At 41.3% G+C, this 27405-nt stretch overlaps 1 protein-coding gene across 1 annotated transcript in view; it reads right to left on the reverse strand.

The window, feature by feature from the left end:
- ARHGEF28 (Rho guanine nucleotide exchange factor 28) overlaps window positions 1-27405 on the reverse strand; it is a 296643-nt gene that overhangs the window by 102923 nt on the left and 166315 nt on the right.

Consider the following 27405-nt stretch of genomic DNA (forward strand, 5'->3'; position numbering starts at 1 on the left):
TTTAAAACTTACTTAAAGAATGAATAGTTCCTGGACTTCCTAGGTGGCGTAGTGGTTAAGAATCTGCCGGCCAGTGCAGGGGACACGGGTTCGATCCCTGGTCTAGGAAGATCCCACATGCTGAGAGCAGCAGCTGAGCCCGTGCACCACAACTACTGAGCCTGCCCTCTAGAGCCCGTGACCTACAACTATTGAGCCCGTGTGCCACAACTACTGAAGCCCATGTGCCTAGAGCTCGTGCTCCGCAACAAGAGAAGTCACCAAAATGAGGAGCCTGTGCACCATGATGAAGAGCAGCCCCTGCTCACCACAACTAGAGAGAGCCCGTGTGCAGCAACGAAGACCCAGTGTAGCCAACAAATTAATTAATTAATTAATTTTAAAAAAAGAATAAATAGTTCTCAATAAAGAAATACGTGCCCATTTCAAGCACTATTTTTCCAATTATGAGAGATTTTCATAAAAATCAATTAGGTTTTTAGATTTCAATTCCTAATACTATACTAAAACTCATTTCACTTAATAACATGGACGCATTAATGATCATACTAGGAGCCTCAGATTCCACTGAAGTGTTTAGGTTCCAGACCCTTTACTAAAGGACCCAAGATAGGACACAGTCTAGCAGTTCATGCCTGCTGAATATGTATAATCTTGTACAGGGAGAGTTTTGCTTCCATTTTAACTACAGAAATGTTTTTGCTTGTTTTCCATGTTCTCAGGCTTGTTCCAAACAGACGAAGTTGCTCACAGTTGAGTCCCAGAGAGTTGAGATGTTACTGTATTTATGGGGAACATGAAGTTGAAGCTAATAAAACACAGTTGAGCCAGAATGCCTCACTTCTTGTGACTTTGGCTAACTTACTTGATCTCCAAATACCTTTCCAGAGTTTCCTCATCTATAAAAGCAGATACTTATTATGCTTTCTCCATAGTGCAGTTATAAGGATTAAATGAGTTCAGACATGCAAACCATGTAACACATAGCCTAGCATTTAGCAATTGCTCAATAAATACTGTCACTTATATTTTATGTTTTGTTATTATTAATGGTGATTTTACCATGTTCAGTGTGACGTACAAGGTTATTAATACTAACCATAGTGTATTATACTAATAATAGATTCTTAATATCTGTAAATGAATTTATTAGGGTAGACTGAAAGTTACATCCATAGCAAATGTCACTCTCACTGACATTCCAGTAAGTTTTTCTTGAATAGGTACAAAAGGGATGGTGTTGCCTCTATGCCATCAGAATTGGCACTAATCCTACTACCTGTCTTATTTACGGCATGGCTCAAAATCCAGGTAACCTGTGGAGTGAGTCAAGAAATGAAAAAACATTAATAACTGTTGTGCTAATGTACCAGGAGTAAAAAAAAAACTCTATCATTTTATGTAAAGTCCTGGATGCATTATAAAATTTACATTCAAATACGTATGAGCCAAATGGCCCTGGCCTCAGATTCTACATCTAAGTATACCTCTTCCCCACACAACAGTGAAGTGAGATTTAATTAAGCTTCTTGAGGAAATATACAGTGTAAAAGGAAAGCATTTTTTATATCTATAGTGTCTTGTTTTATCAATTTATTTACATAGCTAGCAATACAACATACAAAGTCCATAAATACTTCATAAGTATAATTTTTATGATCTATTGCTGTACATTTTAATTCTAATTACAAAAAATAAAAGCATGTTCTAAAGGGTATAAATCAAGAATCTGACAAACCCAATGTGTTCTGAAGAAAATACCTGCTCATTTATCATTTTCCAGAATGTTTGAAAAACAATCATAAATAACTCAACATGGCCCTCTGAACTGTAATTAATCCATCTTAACTGCTCTACAACGTCTTAAGTTCACAGACTATAAAACAGCTGGTTTGGGAGGCTGGTTGTACCCCTTTTTAACCATTTTGATCAATGGCTAAATTAAGACTTCATTGATAAGTAGACTATCTTAAGAATTAACAATATACTTAACAAGACAATTGCAAATAGTTGATGGCTTTTGTTTTAAAAGCATAGAATCAAATGAAATATCACCCCAAACTGTCTGGCACCAGTGAACGCATTGCCCAGTTACCCAATATTCAAATTCTTAATTACCAAGAGAACAAGTTCTGTGTTCAAAACTGACCCTCACGTCTCAAGGATGAGCAGGACCAGGAACTACTTCCGTTTTCACACACACAGGTAAAAGTTACTTGGATTCAACATTTCTTCCACAAACAAATCTACCTGGCTCAATACAGCAGATCAGAATCTATAAGGAGATCATACACAAGCAGTAAAATAAACTTAAAGAAGCAGAGTTGCTTGGACCATGTTGGAGTCTGTTTTCTGCCTGATTAATTTGATCAGTGTTTTAGAAAATGACGTAATTTGTTTACAAAGGCAGATCTATAATCTCTTATCTGCGATACTGAAATCTGGAAATCTCTGAAAATCAATACTTTTTTCTCAAGTTTGGTCCAAAAATATGTCTGGTGGCCTGACCTGAACCCACATGGGGCCATGCAGAATCTCTATTTACCCCACTTAGTGGGAACATTCATACATTTTGTTGCAGAAATACTACCGTGCTTGATGACGGCACTGCCCTAGTGTCTCCTACACAAGTCATATCATACATAAGCAATATGCCAATAAGATCTGAAAATTCTGAATTCCAAAACAAATATGGTCCCAGGCGTTTCAAAGAAGACACTGTAGATCTCTATAAAATTAACCATAGCAGATATTAGACCAGTATTTCCCAAGATTTTGTTATTCCTCTACCAAATTCATGGTTTTGCCATATCTACATATCACCTCTATATTATATTCTCTAGTACTTGTTTTTAGATTGATTCACCATTTTCCTTCGAATGAAATTAATTTTCAGAGAAATACCTTATCCTCACTGTAAGTAGAAAGCCAGCATTTCCTGTCAAAAGTAGAAGGGAATTATAAAACAACGAAACACAAAACAATGAAACTATATTCTGACTAAACACAGTTGCCTATAAGAGCTGAGAGTCTACAGGGCCTGCTGTCTGTCATAAAGGGAGATTCTGAAAGATTTGAGAGGCATTAAAGAGACAATGGTGCCAACTGTCTTCCTCATTGAATCAGAAGGTCAAAAGAAAATGGAAAAGGAAATACCTGCCTTACTGTGTGACTCAGTGTCACCTAGTGTTAGGCTGGGACACCATCTCCAAGATCAAGAGTGCCCAGAAGAATTTACCTTAGATTTCGGACAACTTGCCTAGACCATGTCCTCATCCTATTACTCAGGTAATGACAGTAATTCTTGTTGGGGGAACACACGACTATACAAAATCTTAAGATAGTGAGAAGGGAAAATCTGTCTCCTCTCTACATCTGTTATCCAAAACCTGCAGTGTAGATTTTCTGGGTAACTCGTTGCAACTATTTACAAAACTGGCCCCAAAATCCTTTGCAGCATAACTCTCTGGAGAATCCACAGCTTCCACTTACCAAAAGGTACCAAAGGATAACAGGATCTAGACGTGAACACAGACTAACAAACCAAAAGATGACACAGACTTCCTAGACTTTCACTCTTTTATGAACTTCAGCACTAGTCACTGCAATTAACTGGCTTCAAACCAGCAGAATAAGATTTATTGTGGGGAAAAAAAAGTCTTATAAAGTACCTTCAAATAAACATCAGTTACATATATTAAAGTGATTAACACTCTACTGTGTTTCAGTCCAAAGAAAGCACTACAATGGTTTCATTAAAAAAAAACACACAAACCTTACTTTTCAAGATTTTCAAGCTATATGATTTAATTACTTCCATATGTAACCACTTCAGTAGTAAATTAAGTGAAAAATTATTCCCCTCCCCCCCAAAAAAAATGTCCTTCGGGTCTTTCTTCAGTGAACATATAGAAACAATCTGCAATGAGGAAATCAGCTCTTTGTCTTAAATGAATGCTGTTTTGTAAATAGTTTTTCTTAGCAAAAAGCTAATCATACAGTTTTGTTGATAGTATTAACTATTAATATTTGGTAACCCCATATTTCAGAGACGGTATAAAAGTAACCAAAATTTAACTCCCATCCAGTAGCTGCCAATTTTAAATTAGTGAAGAGCAATGCATTGCAGTAGTTAAGTGCAAGGGTCCTGGACTGCTTGGCTTCAAAGGCCTATTCTACCATCTATCAGCTGTGTGACTTTGGGCAAGTTACTTAATCTCTCCATACCTCCATTACCTGATCATAACACATCTCTCTCAAAGAATTGTTGTATGGATGGTTTTATATAAACCATTTATATTAATGGTTTAATACTTTAAGTGATTAAAACACAATCTGGGTTTATATAAACCATTTATATTAAATGGTTTAATACTCTAAGTGATTAAAACACAATGTGACATAAGGATTTTAATGGACACAAAGTAACCATTATGTAAATGTTTGCTATTATTATACAAGTAAATGAGGTTGTATACTTTTGATACTTTCATACAGTTTTGTTTCTTAAAAAAAAAAAAAGATTTCAACTTCGGTTATAACTTGACACATTTAAAACCAACCTAAGGCAACTGGAATGCACAAAACATTCCATTTACTACAGGAAGAGCTTTTAAAATGTTTTAACTCTTATCTCAGACACAGCTCATGTTAAGAAACTTTGAAGAGTCCATCCTGAACACAGTAACCAAAAAAACAAAGCCTACCTGCCCATAAAATTTACCTCCAACGATGTAAGGATGAGATCTTACGAAATGGGAGAGATTATAAGAGCGGGACGAACAAAGCATAAAGTCAGACAATCAGAGACAGCATTTCTCAAGAACAAAGGGAGGATTTCAGAAACTACGATGTTCTAACATGATGACGTGGAATCAGGCCAGCTTCTCCCTGCAGAATGCCTAGAGGATAAACAGTGACTCCGAGGGGATCCCCAGCTCTCCCCCCTCCCAGTATTCTCACTGCTCTGTGATGCGATCTGTAGAACTCTACAAGGACGCCTGAAGCAGAAATTTTCATCAGCATTTCCTCGCTATACTAGACACTCTAGTTAGGTGACACAAGAGAGACAACTGAAAGAAAATACATTTCACCCAGAGGAGGAAGGAGAATTAGTACTAGTGAGGAGGGGAGGGAAAGGCAGAGGCCTCCCTGTTCTCTGACATGGACACCTACTCCAGGGAACAAGTTAATAGCGGCGAGGCTTATGGCCTCTGCAACCTGATTTCTAATGACATCCAACTCTCCCTCAAGAAGCTCAGGGCCTAGTAGCTAAAAGAAAACGTGGCCTACTTGCCTGGTTATGCAAGGGACCCACACCCAGACATAGACAAACCTGGCTAAGGCAGCCTTCTGCAAACCTGCTGCTGACCTGGTTGGGCTCACGCTGGGTGCCAAGCTCTCACTGCGAAAGGCAGGAAAGGGCCCCTCCGTTCAGATCTCTCGTGTGTGCATGCATGTCTGTTTCTTTCTTTCCTTCTCTCTTTCATTCATTCAGTTTTGTTTTAAACCGAGGAGCTTATGAACACAGCAGAAGGATTTCTTGAGAATGACTAAACCACCACAAAAATGGGTAAGGCTTACTTGAGAGCTCAGTTCCCAGCACCGCACCGAACCCACCATGGTCACCACTGCCCTTCCTATTACAGAATCTGGTGGCCAGTTCTCAGGCTTCACACCTTGTGTGACCTACAGCAGCCATTGGTAGAGACGATCACCCTTTTGCCCCTTTTTCTCTCTCTCCCTTCCTGCCTTTCCTTCTCAGTCCTCCGCATCTTCTAGATTCGGCAAGTTGCCGTGCTCCAGGGTCAATCCTCAAACCTCTTTTCTTTCTCTCTGCACTCATCCCCCGGGGTCACCCAACATCACGTACCATGATATAATGATGACTCCCTAATTTTCACCTCCTGCCCAGCCCTCTCCCCTGCATACGACTGTCTCCTAGTATCTCCACTGAGCTGTGCTGCAGCCACATCAAGCACAACAGGCGTAAAACAGAACTCTCCATCTTCCCTCCTACACCACCTCCTCCCAGTAGATAGCAACTCTTGGATTTGCCTGGACTGTTCTCTTTCACAACCGAATCATTGGAGAACCTGACCTTATCTCATCACCTCCACTACTACCCAGGCACACCACCACCATCTTCCTGCCAGGACTATTACAAGGTACTATCTCCTCACTGGTCACCTCTGTCCTCCACAGCCTAGTCTCCACAGCATAGGCAGTGCACTCCTTTCACAGAGGAAATCAAATCATGCCATCCTCTGTAAAATTCTCCAATGGCTTCCCACCTCATTCTGAGTTAAAGCCAAACTTCCCCACAACCTACAGAGCCTTACTGAACTTGCCTGGGCCCCCATTCCAATGCTGCGGGTGAAGGGAGGTTCCCACACACTCAAGCAATTCTTGGACCCCAGCTGAGTGTCCTACGACTCAACTCAGCTCTGATACTATCTACCTGGAGACAGCATTAGATTCCACAGATTAAGGGTTCAGTCCTACAAACAGCCCACCACCCCCACAAACTTCAGGTGTCAATTCCAAGTTCAGGTTGTTACCTGTGCTTCTGACTGGCTGCAGACTGGAGGCTACCACAAGCCCCTCCTTGGACTTCAGACACCAGTCACAAGTCCAGGTTGTTACCTGTACTTCTGGCTGTAAATCCAAGGTCCCCACAACTTCTTGCCCATGTTTGATTAATTTGCTAGGCCGACTCAGAGACCTCAAATAAACATTTTACTTAACCAGATCATCAGTTTATTTATAAAAGGATCTAACTCAGACACTGCCAGATGGAAGAAGTATATAGCGCAAGGGATTGGGAAAGGTCGATGGGCTTCCATGCCCTCTCCTAGCAGGCCAGTCACACAGCACCTCCACGTGTTCACCAACTGCAAGCTCCCAAACCCAGTTCTTTTGGGTTTTTATAGAGGCTTCACTAAATAGGCATGATTGATTAAATCTTGGCTACTGGTGACTGAACTCAATCTTCAGCCCCCATCCTTTGGTCCAAAGTCACCTCACTAACATAACAAAAGCACCTTTATCACTCTTAGCACTTGGGACATTCCAAGGGTTTTAGCTGCTCTGTGCCAAAACAAAACAAAACAAAAACCCCAAAACACAAAACAAAACTGGATGAAGATCAAATATTAATTCTTACTATAAAACAAAATATCACAATTACATAACCCGCCCCTACTCCACCCTCAACCAACCTCTCTGAAGTCTGCTGCCTATTCTCTTTCCAAGCTGATCTTGCTGTTCTGTGCCTCAGGCCATTTACACCTGCTGCTCTACCAGGACTGCTTTTCTCCTGGATACCCAGATGCCTTGCTCCCTCCCTTACTTTCTTCAGCTCTCTACTCAAATGTTATCAAAGAGGCTCTCCCTGACCATTTCAAATAGCAACCCCCTAAGCCCTGTCTTACTCTCTCCTACACTATATAATGTCACCTAGTATATTATGTACTTATTGTGTCTTGTCTGATTCCTTCTACTAGAACGTAACCTCCAGGAGAAGAGCGACTTTGAATGCTTTGTTCCCTACCCTAGTGCCTAGAACCATGTCAGGGACACAGTAGATACTCAATAAATATTCTCTGAAGGAGTGAATACTTTCTCATTAAGAAAAGAACAGAAACTTTGTACGAGGTACAACTAAGAAACCATTCTCTTCTGGTCTAGTAAAGCTTCCTCCAATTCTGAAGGTTTTCTTGTTGCCAAGCTATTCTTGAGCCACTCCACGTTGTGATGGGAGTGTTACTTTCTTATCTCTCTCATTCATTCGCCCATTTACTCATTCATTCTCTTTTTCAACACTTACTGAGTGTCTATTGACTACCAGTCGCTATGCTACCTGGCCCTCAGCCTCCATCTCTGACATCCTCAAAGCACAGTCATTATGGACAATCCCCCAGGAGGTTCCCTGCCAAGACTAAACAGTCACGAGGCTGTCCTCCTTCTCGGGGCTCTTCCTGCCTGTTACCTCTGCGTTTTACCCTGTGTCATCTACCACACTCCAGTGCTGAGAGTTTCATTTTGCCCCTCCTGGTAGAACAAGTAACTTTCCTGGTTGGTGTCTGAGCTGAAAACAGATTCTCCCACCGGGCAACCACCACACAGATGCTAAGCACTTTCTGTGTGACACCATCCGACACGCCCTCTGTAGCAGTAGCCCAGGAATATTACTTCTTCATCTCTTTATTTAAAATATCAGGTAGGTTACTTTTAAAGGAATAATGGGATGATCAGGCAGATTTGCAAAGTAAAGGTACCGGAAGAAGATGATCAGGAAAGAAAACATTAAAAGGGAAAGAGTAGAAACAAACTATCAGGTACTTGAAGAGTAAGCATCTGTTGGACACCTGTGCTATGTTGGGTACTTATACTGGTTAATATCACTATTATAGCTATCATAAATACACACCTTACTCAGAGCCAGGCACTGTATGATTTTTTTTATACATCTTTATTGGAGTAAAATTGCTTTACAATGTTGCATTAGTTTCTACTGTACAACAAAGTGAATCAGCTGTATTTATACATATATCCCCATATCCCCTCCCTCCCATCATCCCTACCCCACCCCTCTAGTTTGTCACAAAGCACCAAGCTGATCTCCCTATGCTATGCACCAGCTTCCCACGAGCTATCTATTTTACATTTGGTAGTGTATATATGTCAATGCTACTCTCTCACTACATCCCAGCCTCCCCTTCCCCTCCTGTGTCCTCAAGTCTGTTCTCTATGTTTGCAGCTTTATTCCTGCCCTGTCGCTAGGTTCATCAGTACCATGTTTCTAGATTCCATATGTATGCATTAGCATACAGTATTTGTTTTTCTTTTTCTGACTTACTTCACTCTGTATGACAGACTCTAGGTCCATCCAGCTCACTACAAATAACTCAATTTCGTTCCTTTTTATGGCTGAGTAATATTCCATTATATGTATGTGCCACATCTTCTTTATCCATTCATCTGGTGATGGGCATTTAGGTTGCGTCCATGTCCTGGCTATTGTAAATAGTGCTGCAATGAATACTGTGGTACATATTTCTTCTTGGATTATGGTTTTCTCTGGGTATATGCCCAGGAGTGGGATTGCTGCGTCATATGGTAGTTCTATTTTTAGTTTTTTAAGGAATCTCCATACTGTTTTCCATAGTGGCTGTATCAATTTACATTCCCACCAACAGTGTAAGAGGGTTCCCTTTTCTCCACACCCTCTCTAGCATTTATCGTTTCTAGATTTTTTAATGATGGCCATTCTGATTGGTGTGAGGTGATACCTCATTGTGGTTTTGATTTGCATTTCTCTAATGATTAGTGATGTTGAGCAACTTTTCATGTGTTTATTGGTCACCTGTATGTCTTCCTTGGAGAAATGTCTATTTAGGTCTCCCGCCCGTTTTTGGATTGGGTTGTTTGTTTTTTTGATATTGAGCTGCATGAGCTGCTTGTATACTTTGGAGATTGATCCTTTGTCAGTTATTTTATTTGCAAATATTTTCTCCCACTCTGAGGGTTGTCTTTTCGTCTTGTTTATGGTTTCCTTTGTCGTGCAAAAGCTTTTAAGTTTCATTAGGTTCCATTTATTTATTTTTGTTTTTATTTCCATTACTCAAGGAGGTGGGTCAAAAAGGATCTTGCTGTGATTTATGTCATAGAGTGTTCTGCCTATGTTTTCCTCTAAAAGTTTTACAGTATCTGGCCTTACATTTAGGTCTTTAATCCATTTTGAGTTTATCTTTGTGAATGATTTTTATATACTTACTCGTTTGGTTCCCAAAACAACCCAGCAAAAGCTGCACTATTTGTTAGTTCCATTTTGCAGATTAGGAAACCGTGGTGCTATTTAATTAACTTCCCAAGGTCCCACAACCAGTAAATGGCAGCTCTAGATAGGCAGGTACTCTGCTAGGTAGTTCAAAGTACTTTATTTAATAATTGGAGCTACTGAGTATCCTATTTTGAACCAAAGAAAATGGTATTTGAGCAATGTCTGGTATTTTCCCACTAGGAAATTTCATTAATAGGTTACAGTGTGCCTCAGTGTGTTCCTTCACTTCCTGAATCTGTGCACTCCCCTGGAGATCTACGGCCGGAACATGACCATGTGAGCCTTGCTGAGAAAACATGCATGTAACAGTAAATACATGATTTCATCTGGTTTACCAACACACAACATGCAAAATAACAGAGAAGAAAACTGAGAAGATACACTAAGATGTTAACTGCTCTCTCTAGGTGACGGAGCACAGGTGGTTTTTACTTTCAACGCTTTACTGTCTATAATTTCTAGATTTCTAATAACTATTTTAACAACTAAAATAAGAAAAAAAAAGTCATGGTTTAAAAACTTGCCTCCTATTGTCAAAGAACAGCTATGGGGTCTCATGCAAAATAGGTTATCAGTAAACAACCATATCAGATAATACATACGTAAATGTATTAACTGGAAGTGTTTTACCCAAGAGTACCTAGTATTGTTTTTACCTATCTGCTAATCCCACTCTCCACAACCACAGGAGATATTATTATGTTTATTTTGTAGATAAGAAAGCTGAGTTCCAAGGAGAGTGATCACCCTGAGACATTATTAAGTGATAGAAGCAGAACGCAAACACAGCACTGACAGAGACATCCTTTCTCGCTGCAGCTCACTACCTCCCAATTTCTCAAATTCAGAGAGAACTTTGACAAATTCTGAAATGTACAGATAGTCCTTTCTACCCATGGTCCAAGCGTGCGCTAGAGGAAAGAACAAACCCGCCCTCACAAATGAACATGAACATTGTCAGGGTACACTATCATTTCTCGTCTTGCTTATTCTTCCTCTAAGGTTCTCTTAGGGTTTTCCTGATATTAGTCTTGTCCTGGAACGTCTCTCATCCTTACTCTTCTGAGTTGGACTTTAGGTTACAAAGGGGATCCTCCCAATTGCCAAGATTAGCCTCAGCCTGCGAATTTCCTGTGGGTTATATATAATCTAACGTTACTCAGAAGCCTTTAGTTCACACCAAGATGTATCTGGAAGAACCCAGGGAACCTTCGTCTACCAAACTACAGCGGCTGGAACATGGATCCAAATGTCCAATTCACCCTCAGAGCTCACTTCACCCTCCTGGGATCCTATGAAAAAGAAAAGTGAGCCCTGGGATGAGAGCAGGCCTCTCAACTAGCCCTGTTCACAATAGTAACAGCTGAGGGCGAAAGTGAACGGACTCCGGAAGTGCTGGGGTGAGTGCTGTTTCTCTAGCTCTCTTCCTTAGAACCGCTGTTTAAAACTCCTTCAAAATAACAAGTTACAACTTGGCACTCTAAAGTCAGATCCTAAAGGAAGTCCTTTCTGCTGTTTTGAGAGACCTAATTATCAAAATGATTGAAGAAGAAAACAAGCCTTTTTCCTCATAATACACTAGAGGCACCAAGGGAGGTGGGACGAGAGAAGGAAGAGAGGGAAAGAAAACACAGGCTCAGAGAACAGCTACAATTTTCTCCCAACCCTTTCCAGGTCCTCAATCCTAATTATAGTAGCACAAAGTAGCCTTCAAGAGAACATGCGTTTATGTTTGAAAAAGAAGGATTCAAATATGTAAATAACTTTTTTTCCCTTGCATCCCCCAAGCTATCAAGGAGATGTTCAGTCATGTGTGGTGTGTATGTAGACTTTGGTGTGATTAGATCTCATCAGCAATTCCTTTCCTTCTCGATGCAATTCTCCAAAGCTTGCAGCCAATTCGTCTACAGAAAAGAAAAAACGGGCAAGCTAAGGGGAAAGAAACTAACACGTTATACAAACACCAGCACAGACGTGAAAGACTGAAAAGAAAGTGGCAGAACATGGACAAGACCACTTCAGGTGACTGTAGACAAAAAATATGGACAAACTTACGAGGCAGATGCTCCTATATGCTGTCCTCACAAGAAACCCTATGAGTAATTCAAATCCTGAATAATCTTACGGAAAGACACGGGCACAGAAATATGATTGTGCCCACTTCAAAAGTCACCAGGTGCTCTAATCCTTCAGCCCTACAGCCATATGTTTCTGCCTCTCTTAGCATCCACCAAAGTAACTGAGTTCTATTATAGACAGGGAACGCCACTAGTGAAATAGAGACTTCTCCACTGAAACAGAAATTTCTTCTTTTTTTGAGATATAATTGACATACAACATTAGTTTCAGATGTACAACATGATGACTTGATATTTGAATATATTGCAAAGCGATGACAGTAAGTCTGGTTACCATCCATCACCATACACAGTTACAAAATTTTTTTTTCTTGTGATGAGAACTTTTAAAATCTACTCTGAGCAACTTTCAAATACCTTTCACTTATTTTGGGTCTTCAGCAAGAACTTCTCGAATTAGTGAACGCAAAAATAATGGAAGCCAAGCACTGCCTAGCACACCTCCAGATTGTTCTGGGTTTCTCCTGGTTGGGATACTCTGCTTGGTTCCTGAATCCTGTTTATTAGCCTGAGCAACTTCAGGCAGGTTAGCATGAATGAGAGCTGGATAAGAGATCTGTTATAATTCATAACCAGGACTTTCCATTGGAAGGGGCAACGGAGATCAAAAGCAAGAGACCCATGGTTTCTCTGCCCACAGAGAACAGTGTGAGATAGGTTGGGGGCTCCTCTGAGGGTGGCTGGGCTTTTCTCCCTTCCATCTGGGGCTCTGACGGGGATCACCTTGCAGGCTGCCCCACCCCATCACGACGAGGACATCTACCACCAAGCACCCTCGATGAGAGAGCAGGGGCGAGCACAGGGCCGGGGCCAGCTTTCCCGGGCTGCTCCCTGTTGCCGGAGAGATGAGAATGGAGCCTCAAGATCCCACAGGCCTCTGAAAGGAGTGGGAAGTTGCTGAGGTGAGTGCTCCTGGCCCACGGTGGGCCCGCCATGGAGCAAAGGAGGGGGCCCTGTACCAGATGTTTTATGGAAGCATGTGAGCCAGTGGCCAGGGGCAGAGATTCCAAGGTCTCTGTAGTATAAGAGCCAGGGTGAGGGCAAGTCAGTGAAGGAGAGTCGCTGGGTCCTGACCAACACCAGGGAGAGGATCCAGCTGCAGGACTGTGGTCACAGATGCCAGAACACTCAATAAAACAACTGTGCCTCAGGGAAGAGTCCAAGCCAGCAGATCCACAGCAGAGACCAGGACGACCCAGAGGGCAACGATGGGGCCACCTCCTCCTCCCCACCACCAACGTCCCCACACCCTCACCAGGAAATCACATTCAACACCAGCCTGGCAGGAAAGGAGGAAGAGGAGGAGGAAGAAATCCGAGAGACTAGATATTTTACTTAAAGAGACTGAGCAGTTACCAGAAAATGACTTTTTTCATTATTGCCTCAGACCACGTTTTCTATGCGAGACTAAAATATACCTTTTTCCATCCCTACTGTCTAGAGGGTAGGACTTCATAAGAAAGATCAGATCTATTATAGACAAAATAAAGAAATAAAGGCAAAATTAAAAGTAGCTGAGTGTAGTGTAGTAAAGCTGTTTACTGCCTGCTTTCTGTGGATCCAGCCACTAGAGATGTGAAAACAGGTCAGCCACGGTCCACCTTCAAGGAATTCAGTGTCTCAGGGGTAAGGGACATTAAATAACAGTTGTAATACAGTATATAACAGTGAGGGCTGTTATAAAAATATACACAAGCCAGGGTGGCACAAAGGATAGAACGATGAACTCGAGGGAATTCAGGGGAGGCTTCAAGAAAAAAGGACCCTCAAGCCACATCTTAAAGGGCAAGTTAGAGATTTCTCGTTGGAAGTGGGAGTAACAGTCACCTGAATTTGCTAAACAAAAAGTAAAGGGGGGAGGGGAAAGATTTACTGAAGGTGTGTGAGGGCAGCTCCAGAACTGAAGGAATTTGATATCCAAGCCTTTAGAGGGGGGCATCTGGGCAGCAACAGGCTCCCAGAGACCAGAACAAGGGCCTGGGATCTAGCAGGACACGACCACGAGACTGCTTCTCTTTACAGGTGCGCCGTATGTCCTTCTACGATAGGCTGGTTTCTCCCCTCTAAGAGCTTCCATTCCCACCCTTCCAGCACTGCTACCCAAGAAGGAAGACATCTCCCTCCGAATTCCAGTTCAAAGAATACCAAGGAAACACTGACTGGCCAAGCTGAGGTCATGTGCCCACCCTGGGCCAGCAGCTGCGGCCAGGCAGGAGGAATGCTGTGACTGGGCCACCTGGGTGGGATGTCAACCCCACCGCGTCCAGGAAGGCAAGATCACGTGCGAAGGTGGCAGCATCATTCGGGCCCATGGCCAGAGGACGGGAGGGGCCACCCACTAAAGAATGGGAGTGCTGTTCAGTGAAGGGCAGAATACCAGGCGGATAGAACCAACTGTCCAGGCCAAGTTAACATGTGGCACTGCTCTACATTTCCGTGCCCCGTGAAATGCCCCAACAGCGCCCAAGCCAGGGCTATTGTCCATCACTTTGATACACTCTGTGTATGTCTGACTCTGCCCATTTGCTTGGAAGGACTGTCTGTGAAAACCCCACCAGCTGTAAAAAGCAAGGAAACTGGGACATTTCTAGAGACATGGATGGACTTGGAGACTGTCATACAGAGTAAAGCGAGTCAGAAAGAGAAAAACAAATACCGTATATTAACACATATATGCGGACTATAGAAAAATGGTACAAATCAACCGGTTTGCAAGGCGGAAATAGAGACACAGATGTAGAGAACAAACATATGGACACTAAGTGGGGAAAGCGAGGAGGGTTGGGGGGGAATAAATTGGGAGATTGGGATACCAAATTGTACACTCTAAATATATGCAGTTTATTGTATGTTAACTATCTCAATAAAAGTTCTAAAAAAAAACAAAAACCCACCAGTTCACCACAGCCTATTGAAATGACACCCCTTTCATGATGTCCTCAACATGAACTGGTCTCTTCACCTTGAACTTCGACAGTAATTTGTCCTGAGCTCCCCTATAGGACTTATCACATTCTGCTTTAATTAATGTATCTGAATAAACAACCACTGGTCTCCTTCCCCCAAACTGGAGTGGTAGGGAGGAATCTCTTGAACATGCGGTAATAAATTAGAATAGTGCCTCCTTTCCACTGGCAGGGATTAATGCAGAAATGTATCTGGCCTAAGAATTTGAACTCACTCAAAATAAAGGGAAAAAATCAGTGTCAAATATTTGGCAAAGCCTTTGTTTAACTAAAGGGAGCCATGAGGGGTATGCAGCTATGTGGTCTGGCAACAGGCTTGTAACGGGGCTCCTCTCCCGGGCTGACAAAGGTAGGCCTCCAGGCAGAGTCCGAAATTGAAACTGCTCCGCGTGAGGTTAAACACTGTCTTCATTGTGAGCCAGCGAAATCTTCGCAGGTTATGTCACCTTTAGGAAAATGTTTCTCTTCCTTAAGAAGTGTTTCTGTAGTGACTTATTCCTCTTATGGTATTCAGGCATCCCTTGGGGAATTTCTAGACGGAATACACACAGGCGTGTGAACGTGGGTGTGTATTCAATAAAGCTTCTTGAAAGAAAGGAAGGAAGGGAGGGACGGAGGGCAGGAAGGAGGAAGAAAGCAAGTAAGTCCATGAGACAAAAGTAACTCACTTCTAAAAATTATCCTTAAACCTTCTGAAATGTCATCATACCTTTAATGTGTACCAGGTCACGGATTATTTTTCAGACTGGGTACCTGCTCTCCAAACACCAAATGAGTTCATGAGATAGACCAAGACAGTGATCTCATGGTTCTTATCTCCATTCCCAGCACCCTCACTCTCTCTGACTTCATCTTTCTCTGTCTGGGACAAACCTGGGAACCTTCCAGGACACACTGGAAGCTCTCCCATGCCATCCTTTTCTCAGTTCACCCTACCTCTTCTGCTCCTCACCCAACTATCTGATGCTCCAGTCATCTGTTCATCTCTTCCCTCTCAAACAATGATGTGTGTCAGTACTAGAAACCAATGTGTTGTATCAAGACATAGAAACAGCACTACCAGAGTTTCCCCCAGAGTTTCCCCTGCCACCTCTATTCCTAGACCAAGATGCACAAGACAGGGAGAAGCTAGGATGGTGACATACAGTGGCATCTTTTGAATATAAGACAGCTACCCATTGAATTCACCATCCCTTACCCCTACTAAGAGATAATGAAGCACTGGGAAAAACAAAACCTTTAATCAAGGACTATGTCCTGTTATAGGTCTGGCTCAGCATTTATTGGCCCTGATTTTTGGGCAATTCATTTCTCTTCTCTGAGCCTTGGAGCCCCAAACTAACAAATGAAGATGACACTGGACATACAAGTCTTTTATAAGATACCACATGTGAAAACCACCTTATACATACAGTCAATGAATGCCATTCATTCATTTCCTTCCTTATTTTACCATGCTTACTGTTCCCTGCATTTCTTGGTATGGACATGAACATAAATTTAAAACTCTTTAAGCCTCAATTGCCTCAACTGTAAAACAGAGATAATATCTTGAGTTATTTTGAGAATCAGATGTTATAAGCGTAAAGTACCTATCACAGCTCAGTAAACAATGGTTATTATGATTAATAAAGCAGCACACACATACTAGTTATTTTGACTATGACTACAGAAAGTTTGGTGCTATCTAAGCTCTCCAAGGTTATTAAGTTTTCAAATAGGCATTGCCTCTACCAGCGCAAAAAAAAAAGAAAAGCAATCTTTCACGCTTTGTGTCATTAGAAAAGCATATGATGGATACGAGCTGAAGTAGGAGAGAATGAGACACATGGCATAAGTGGATGAAAGGCACAAAGAGAACAGTTTCTGGGGCCTGATGATTTATACAAAAAGGCACTTTTAAGACAGAATAATTATGGGGAAATTAGGTAAAGTCCAATCCCTATATTTGTTTAATTTATCATTAATAAATATTAAATTTCTTGGCTGAATCTTCTACTGAAATCAACAAAACAAAAATCCAGGCATTCCTGGAGTCCTTGCAGTGAAGTTGCGGATTCTGGCACACTTCGACCATTAGCCACTCGGTTCCCAGCACAGCCTGTCCTGGGCTGCCCAAGATATAACAAAGGGCAACTTCGAGATCCTAGGAATACGTTTGGGGCAGTTGGGTTTTAACTGCTTTCATCCTCTGCTTACATCACATTCCCCTCTGAACACCAGTCCTTTCCAAAGGCACTGCTTCTAAGTTAGCGTCTTTTCTCTTTCCTTCTGAGGGCGTGAGGATAAGAAAGTAGTAGGTGTAGTTTTCAGCTAATATGCAAGTATTGGTGGGTTTCTGCCAACCCAATTTTCCTCTTATTACCAAACCCTCCAAATTTTCACATCTCTCGAAACAAACCAGTAATGTGTACGTGTGTCTATCAAAGAACAGCAATAACAGGGACAGGAGGGGATATTGAAAGAAAGAGGATACTAACAAGGAGCATCAGCACAGAAAATGAAGAGAGAATAAAAAATACTTCTGACCAAATATGAAAGGTCTGCTAATAAGCCAGAAATTCCAAGCTCTCAGCACCTCATTCACGATTTCCCTGGAGGCCAGAACCTACATCCTGAGAATGATGTCCGTGACGATTAGAAGGAAGGAAAGACGAAGAAAGAAACTCAAGCCACCTCCGTTTAAAGACTGACGGAATAAGGGACAAGGGACCACAGTTTTCCACATCCTACCCATGCCGCTAAAAAAAACCCAGTTCCTTGGTGTTTCTTCTACTATATGAAGGTGGCACGTCTGTGTCCTGGGAGCGGTAGGATCCATGCCAAATGCTAAGATCCCCATGAGCAGGGACAGTATCCATCTCGATCACCACTTCGTCCCGCCCTCTAGGAACTGCCTGGCACTCTGGACTTGTTGAACACTCAAATAATTCCCCATCACTTCACTTCTTTGGGCCCCATCATCCTCGTCTATAAAATGAGGTGGTTCGGCCAGGTCATCTCTAAGCCCCTTTTGGCTGTAACGTCTATGGTTCTGGGATTCTGTCCAGCTAACATTACAATGCGACCAAATCCACCCTTCACAACTAGGTTGTCATCATTTAAAAGAAGAAAGGAAGCATGGGACACAGTCTGACAATCCCCAGCTCCCTGCGACCAATATTAGTTTCATTTGTCCTTGTTTATTAGCAGCAAACAATTAATCATTTTCATATTCCACGTACCTGCTTTCACTTGAATCAAGTTTAATTTATACATAGTTATATCATGACTTTCTGCTGTAGTTCAAACTGGCTGTGCTCCAACTTTGGATTTCAAAGGAGAACATGATTAATGCGTTCCCTACAACTCCACTGGACTCTCAAGGTTCTCCTCTGGCCTCCTAATCATTAATCCCACATCTCTCCAGGTTGTTAGGCTACCGAGGCCCCCCACAACAGAGGCATCCAGTCCACCAGCCAGACAATATAAATACAAAACTATACAAAGCAGATTAGTCTCCAAATTCAAGTGGAGGAGAATTAGCACAAAGATTTAGTAGTCTTACAGAACTGCTACCTGCCCTCAAGAAGTTCTCCATGTACCAGAACTAATAATATTCACTCTAAGGAATTAAGGACTTTGTGTACCTCCCCTCTCAGAAGTCATTTAAAAGGTTTAAAACACTATTTGGAATAAATTTCAAACTTACAGAAAAGTTGAAAGAATAAGAATAGCATAAAGAACACCAATACATCCCCTTTACCCAGATTTACCTATTGCTAACATTTTACTTCATCTTCCACTGGAGTCTGAGCTTGCTTCACATGGACACGTGTGTGCTCCCTATAGATACTCCCCTCCCCCCATCATTTAAAGTTAAGTCACATTTACATCATGGCCCTTTACCCCAAAAGAAGAAGCAATTAAATTTTAAAATAGAATAAAAGGAAAATAGAATGTTGTATAAGTGTTTGAAGCCCCCGGTGATAGAATTTCAAGGATGGCAATGATCAGCATAGGAGATTTGCGCAGGTTGAGGCTTTCTGTTATTCCTAGAGAGTCACGCCGTTGTCTTCCTGGGGTCAGCCTTGATTCCAGCCCAACAGCAAACACACACAGGCGTGCACACACACACATGCAACTCCATTTCATTTTAGAAGGAAAAATAAGAAGCACTGAAGTGAAACAGGCACGGTGACAACTGCCAGCCTCCACTTTTCTCCAGAAAAAGCGCAGGGTGATGTGGTTGGTCATTCTGTTCTCAAAAGAGAATTAATTCTGTGCCCCCAGGACGAAGCTACAGAGACAGCCCACTTTCAGAAATACTTCTGCTTGTAAGCTCACCAGAAAATGCTTCTTCCTCTTTGAATTAAAAACATAACCACATAAAGTCCCTCTAGAAGACAAGAAAGGGCTACTTACTACCTTTCCAGTTTTGCTAAACCTCAGAAGGCAACAATCACCACCCGCTGGGGATGGTGCACTGGATACTCAGGTCGTCTCTGCTGTTCCCTCACACCAACTTGTCCCTTGGTTCCCAAGGCCTGCACCACAACAGTGGGTTGCAGGAGAGAGGGAATAAGCAACGTGAAACCCACTCCATGATTATCATGCTGCAGATAAAACAGCTCTTCTTCCTTTGGCAGTAAAGCATTTTGCATACTTGATAATTACTGTTAATAAACTTCTTAATATGTGACTGCATCCCCTGGAGAAATACAAGCTTTCTTGTTGAAATTACTTTCTTAAAATCCCCTCCTTAAAGGGAGGGAATACGGGGATATGTGTATAAAAACAGATGATTGAAACTGGTGTACCCCCCCAAAAAAAAAAAAAATCCCCTCCTTAGAGCATCTACAAAATCAATAAGGTAGTATGGAAAAGAAAGAATTTTCTTAGGTATAAAAAAATTTTTTTTTAAATTAGCACACACTTGAAAACTAAAACACAAATGCAGCCAACACTGGGTACTAAGTACACACACAGTTCTCTGCATATCCCACAAAGACCAGACACATTTAAATCAACAGGACTCTTTATTGTCAAGGTAACGCCAAGGTAACTCTGAGCAAATGAATCCAAAACATTTACCTTGTACTAAACGTCCCCCCCCCCCCCCCCGCTTTTTTTAAGGGACTAGCACATGCACAATATAGCACAAAGGCAGATTTAAAGTGAAAGGAACACAAGAAGGATGAGTAGGTTTACCTCAGAAGTCTCTCTGTAAAATATTTATATTGTGAGAGTTTCATAAAGACATGTATAAACATGCACTTCATCAGAAAAGAGTCTCGCAAAGCAACGAGGAAAGGAAAGGTAAGAATAGGAAGATGCTTGGCGTGGCTTGGGGCGGGGGGGAGTAAAAGATCCCATGATCTACCTTTTTTGGACGCCCTCCGTCGAATCTTCATTTTGGGGAAGGAAGGCCACGAGTAGTTAAAAGGTGAGTCCGAATCAGAATCCATCTTTTTGTCTTGATGAAATCGACAGATTCAACAGCAGAGACTCGGGAAGAACTCCGGAGTCCCCAGTCAGGAGGCGAGTCTCCCATGTGATGTAAAAGGAAGGAATGGGGCTGGGTGAAAGCTGCGAACACCGGGGAGGGAGAGGCAATAAATGTTTTGCTTCCTTCAGGCGTTCAGGCATGTAGACCCAGAAGCAGGCTGTAAATATTCAAGCCAAACTGGGAAAGAAAAAGGAGGCGAGCGGCACAGCTCAGAGTGGCACTGGTACACCGCAGTCCAGTTATTCAAAAGGTCACTGGGAGCAAATGAATCATTAACTCTCTTCTTCTCCTTGCTGGAAATGGAAATGAAGAAGAAAGGTAACTGTGGATTGAAAGAGAGCTGCCTGAGACTCAAGAAAAGCCTCCCAATGCAGGCGCCTCTTTTGGTGGGGAGCGAGAGGATCGTTTCTCAGAAAAGCCACCCTGTGCAGCATGAGATAAAGGTTGAGGTTTATGTGTGTGGACAGCCAGAAAGCTCCAGTAAAAAGGCACATAAAGGCCATCATACTCAGGGCAGGGATTTTTCCAGAGCAATCTATTCTTTCATACCATCGGCAGGTTGGGCAGCTTTTCAGATTTAAGAGCCAAAACAGCTCTGATAATTCGTTTAACAATCCAGTCTCCTCATCCTTTTAATCCTAAAGGGCTTGGAAGTTTTAACTTTTATCCAGAATTGTACTTATTAAATTCGTGCAAGTCATCTACTTTGCTGTTTAGCACAGTTGGGGTGTTTTTTCTCAAATTGTCACCAAGTTTGGCCGTCAGTCATAAGGAGTTGTGCGCCTTTGGGGCGCTGATCTAAACTTGCAGTCCATCTCAATAGAGCTAGCGACTAATTTACCACAAACCAACAGTCTTACACAGTCTCCCCGGACAACTCGCTGGTAATTAGCATGCAGTAGAAGCCTGTTACTGCCTCCCCATAAATCGTGACACTGCTCAAACGTACTCTAAATCCTGACCAGCAGGCGCACAGACACATGGGCCCCAAATAAGCTCAAGTGCAGCAGCCAAGATCTGCAGCGGAAAAAAGCGTATCCCAAGTCTCGTACGGGAGTCTCTTTTGAGCATTTCTTTTCATAGAAATATTGTGTTTTGTTTCAAGGTTATCTGACGACCAAATAAACTAAAGGAGAGTGTAAAAAATATGACGATCTTTTCAACTCTGCAGATCTGGAACATGACAATATGTGTCTTAATTAACATTCATCTCTTTACTTCAATTATTTCCTAAATTGTTGGCCCTCTTGTGCCATGCTGAGTGAGAAAACAGATGTATAACCTGCTCCCTGATAGCTAATCCTGTCTGATTAGGTTGGGGCTGGGTGAGGGGTACAGATAGACATGAAGAAAGGGGAGAAACCCCTTACTTTCAAATTCAAAGCAAAATCAGAATTACATGTCACCTCTGTGTTTTCATATGGGTTGCTATCTAAATACAGCATACAAGTAGATCAACTAGAAGGTAGTTGCAAGAATTACAATTAAGTAAAAACAAACAATATGTTCTCTACTTTGTGACCTTTTATTTGAAGAATAAGTACATATTTTTATTACCCAGCTGGAGCAATTGTAAGGAAAAATTACTTTCAACTATAATATCAGATAAGTGAGTTTTAGTCCATACACATCTTTCTGTAAGAAGAGAGAGAAAATCTTGTGAATGGGTTTCCATTCATTCTCAGTTTCAGGACTTAGAATATTGTAGGCAGCTGCTAAACGAATGAGTGATTTACACAGTTAAGTCCCAACCTGTAGATGAAGAATCTTTATATGACAGCTGTAATATTTTTAGTAAATACCTGCTGATTGAAAGCGTGTATCGCGACAAAAAAAAAAAAAAAAGCTATGCACACTCTGGTAAAGTGCTTAAATATATCTTTGCATTTTATTCACCATAAGAGTGTCTACATTTGCAACAAACCATACTGTTGGGTGGAGAAAACTCTTTGTTTTCTAAGGCTCCAGACAATACCTGGGGTGTACACAAACTCTGTGCTGCCTGAGAGATGTCCAGAGACCCTAGAAAGGGAACCTCCACCGGTGTAGACAATCACCATTTGGAAATGAAAGTTAGTGGGTCGGGAGATACTGTCATCTTTCTCATTATCACGCAAAGTAAAGTCTTAGAGCCAGTTAACCTGGACAAATCCCAAGTCAACAAACTAGTGGAATGGGCTACTCCCCTCTTGACCATCACAGACAGGTCAGAAGACCTTCAGGACAATGCAAAGATATGAAAGAACTTTATAAAACACAGTTTTATGAGTTGAGATGCCAGGTAGATCCATCTCAACCTAGTTTTCCCCAAAGCACAGTCCTTGGCGACCAATTCCATATCAACGAATTGCTGATACAGAAATTATTTCAGCAATAAAACTACGAGATATATGCAACCAGTACATGTGAGAAGCCCAACAAGAGACTTTCCAATCTCCTCATTTGCTTTATTCGTTGTCAACATTGTTTAAAGAATGAACTGAGTTTACTGACCAGCAGTGCATAGTTAACATAAAAAGTGGAGTATCAAATATTTTGTTGACACAGTCCTTTTTTTAGGCCAGCTCATTTTCTTACCAAAGAATTTCTCCTGAATGTGGGTCATTTATCCTCCTTGTTTTCTATAGTAATTGAGTTTGTCCCCCCATTGGGTCAATGGGATTGCACTGAAATTAATTCAAGATGTTATTTACATCTCATTCATATTCAACAGCTTAATATCTTTGCTTTCTCTGACTGGCTGATTGCAATTGCAGTTGGCAGAATTCAATAAAATATCCCTAAGGCCACTTTCTCACCAAATATCATACAACCATGACAACATAAGAATGTAAATGATTTCATCAGCCTCACTGTGCCTCCTTTAATTAGAAAATGCTTTACTTAGAAAACAACCTTCAGAAAGTCACAATTATCCAGGATACATGCTGTCACCTACCTTTCAAGATTGATAAAATTGAACCTCCCTCAAAAAGTATTCACATTTTGATTTAAATTACAGTATTTGTACAGTTTTCTTATCCTCCAATGGGATCTAAAATTCTTTGAGGACAAAAACTGTGTTTGATAGTCATATTTTTAAAGAGCCACACACTAAAAAGAAAAAGCATGGGATTTTGGAGACATATACAGATGGTCCCTGGCTTATGATGGTTAAACTTAGGTTTTCAACATCACCGATAGCGCGGAAGCAACACACATTCAGTAGAAACCGGACTTGGAGGCTTCCCTGGTGGTGCAGTGGTTAAGAATCCGCCTGCCAATGCAGGGGACATGGGTTCAAGCCCTGGTCTGGGAAGATCCCACGTGCCATGGAGCAATTAAGCCCGTGCGCCACAACTACTGAGCCTGCACTCTAGAGCCCACGAGCCACAACTACTGCAGCCCACTTGCCTAGAGCCCAAGCTTCACAATAAGAGAAGCCACCACAATGAGAAACCCACGCATCACAATCAAGAATAGTCCCCGCTCTCTGCAACTAGAGAAAGCCCGCGCACAGCAACAGCCCAATGCAGCCAATAAATAAATCAATTAATTTAAAAAAATGGACTTGGAATTTTGAAATCTGATCTTTTCCCAGACTAGTGATATGCCCTACGACACTCTATCGTGATGCTGAGCAGTGGCAGCGAGCACAGATCCCACTCAGCCACACAATCATGAGGGTGAACATTCTACACACTTACCGACATTCTGTACCCATACAATCATTCTGTTTTCCAGTTTCATTACAGTATTCAATAAATTACGAGATATTCAACACTTTATTATAAAATATGCTTTGTGTGAGATGATGATGCCCAATGGTAGGCTAAGGGACATGTTCTGAGCATTTAAAGTATGCTAGGCATTTAAGTTGCATTTCTGAGCATTTAAAATATGCTAGGATGTTTAGCAGGTTAGATTTATTAAACACATTTTTCACTTATGATATTTTCAACTTCTGATGGTTTTATTGGAGTATGACCCCATCATAAGTCAAGGAAGATCTATATATCTGGACTCTGTCACTCATTTACTTAATGGTCCTAACCAAGTCACTCATACTTTCTGATCCTCAGTTGTCTCCTGTAAAATGGGATGACATCTATACTTCAAAGAGTTATGAGGATCAAATGAGATTATAACATTAAAGAACCTAAGTTTTCACTAAGTTTTCGTTTAAATGTTAAACGTAAATAAAGTTTCCCTTTCCTTATATTTCTCTCCTATATTATAGACACTGAAAGATTCTTATCTTCACCTCAAGAGTAATAGCTTGATTTTCAAAACAGAGACATGGCAACGCGCAAAGTTCCAAGGAAATCATACCGAGACAGAAAGAGGTCAAACTCCCTCGTCTGACCACCAGCGACTATGGTTCTTAACACGGTTAAACACCATCCTTGGGGGAAAAAATAATTAAAAAATACAGACAGAAAAGGCAGCAGGACCCCTGAGGCAAGGACAAGCCTATCCTGGATAACTTCAGCCTGAACAGTGACAATTTCATGTAGCTTCAAGTTCTAGCTTTAGGTGAAATCAAAATCTTCCTCAAAAACCCCTTAGAAGGCACCATGTCTCCACTCTAGTTTCAACAGAAACAGTTCTTTGCTGGAGAACATCGTTACCTTGGTTGGGCAAGGTGAAATGGTTGGGTTTCACTGAGAGCCCATGTTTCACAGAAAACAACAGGTCTTTAAAAGCACGGCTCACATCCACGTGTCACTGGAGCAGCAGGGTGGGAAGTGCACATTCGCATCTCTGGCCTCACTCAGAGCCATTACACTCACTGGGTGCAGTACCACCCAAGGTTCAAATGATTATTTTTCTCCCTATCTCCCCTCCCTATTGTATTTTTTTAATAGAGCCTATAAAGTTGACTTCACATAAAATAGACAGGAAGTAGGAGCATGGTACAATGGTACTCATGAATTAGAAACCCAGGATGCTGCCGTTCATAATACCACCTTACTTTAAAAATAAGAATACTTTTTATTTCTTATCTACCTTATGTACCTTGATTTATTTGAACAAAAACTCTGCATGCCCCTCCAAAAGTTCTTACATGCCCCCTTATGTCACCCTATTATCTAAGGTGGAAAAAAAAAAGGACACAACCTATAAGTCCAACAAATGAAATTGCTTGTATTATGATATATCCACAAGAAGAGAAGAAAATACTCAAAAACACTTCAGGATAGGAAAATAATAGACTTTCTGACCAAAGTAACATATTAAAGAATTATGTTGTCAAAGCTTCTATCAGCATTTAGTATTGCTACAGATATAGGTTCTACTTAGATGATTCTCTTAAGAAAATAAAGATCCTTGGTGGACCTCCTTTTCTTTTAAACACTGAAGTTCCCGGGCATAACCTGAAAGGAAAGAATTAGGACCAATTCACTAAGTTTTTTCTGAATAATATATTATGAAGAATTTTGAATTTATCCTGAAGCGACATCTGTGGATAGTAGATGTGAGGGCCCCTGAGGGGGAAGAAACAAGGCTATGGGCCAGGAGCCTGGACAGACAAAGGATGGAGGGGGAGGAAAGTATCTTGTTACAGTCTCAGGAGAAAAAAAATTCTTCATAGTAGGAAGAGCAGAGGCACCTAGGGAAGCAACATCTATGATTATATTTGAAGCTTTTTTCTGATACTGCTCCAAATTCAATTTTCCCAAACCTTCTGAAAAAGTTTCTTACATGATGTGGACTTATTCACAAACTATTTCTTTTTAATCAATTTTAACATTAAAGTTCAACTTATTGTTCTATAGGCTTTTATATGGTCATTCACATGTAAGTTAAAAGAGCAAAGAACTCACATTGTTTTAACATCAATGTTATCAACTCTACAGTTCTGAAGCCGAAATTCACACAAAATGTGATGGATAATCCTGTTTGTTTGGGTTTTTTTTTTAAAGGGATGGGCTCATCTATGCTACTGGAGTGTTGCTGCTTCTAGGCCCTCTCAACTGACAGAGCAAGGAAATATGTGTGTCCTAACCTAGGTAGATACACATACCTACAAATATTTCCATACGCAACCATGTGTATCTATTTTAACTAATCATGAGTACACACTGATGTCTACATCTCTAATTCATCAGCACACGGACCATTCTGGCCTCCGACCCTTGCTTACCTGTAAACTCCCACCAATAGTGAAAAACCTAACACCTACTCTCCACACTCCACTGACTTACTTATTTCCAGTACACATTCATAGTGGTATCAGAAATGCTAGCTTGTACCCCTGTGGGAAACAACTTTATCACCTAGAAGCCAGTGCTTATGTACAGTTTCTTTTGCCTTTATTCTTACAGACTCTACTCATTTCCAAAGTTACTGAGGTCTGCACCGCACTCCCATCCTCTACAGTAAGGTTATGTCAAAAGTTTTCAGTAAAATTAGGTTGTTTTGCTACATTCTGCATTCCATCACAGGATCCTCCAACCTCTTAAGTTTTTACCTGCACACACTGAAGTTTACTCTCTGCGCCATAAAGTTCAATGGGCTTTGACAAATGCAGTGTCATGTATCTACCATTACAGTATCATAAAGAATATGCTCACCACCCTAAAAAAAACCAAAAAAACAAAAAAAACTCACGACAGGAATATGTAGAAAGGACACAGAAGCTAACTGAAAGAGTCCGTCACTGCCGAAGCTAGAATACTCTGAATAAAGTAGTACTAGATTACGACCCAAAGTATAAAATAAATATCCATGAATTCATACTGATATAAATGACTGAATAAATAAGCGGGATGGATACAAATCTCCCATGGAGAAGAATTCCAAATAGTTTATGTAGATACTTTGCCCACAGGAAAGCATATAGATAACTTCTCATTCCTAAAGTGTGGGCTGCACATCATGACTTCCTTCTAAAGAACACAATATGGAAAGAGGAGTAGGAAAGAGTAGCTTCACAGTGGAGAAACCTGACAGACACTAGCTCTACCAGGTAATCAAGGTCATCAT

This window comes from Hippopotamus amphibius, chromosome 1 (genome assembly GCF_030028045.1).
Source record: "Hippopotamus amphibius kiboko isolate mHipAmp2 chromosome 1, mHipAmp2.hap2, whole genome shotgun sequence".
Classification (NCBI taxonomy): Eukaryota; Metazoa; Chordata; class Mammalia; order Artiodactyla; family Hippopotamidae; genus Hippopotamus; species Hippopotamus amphibius.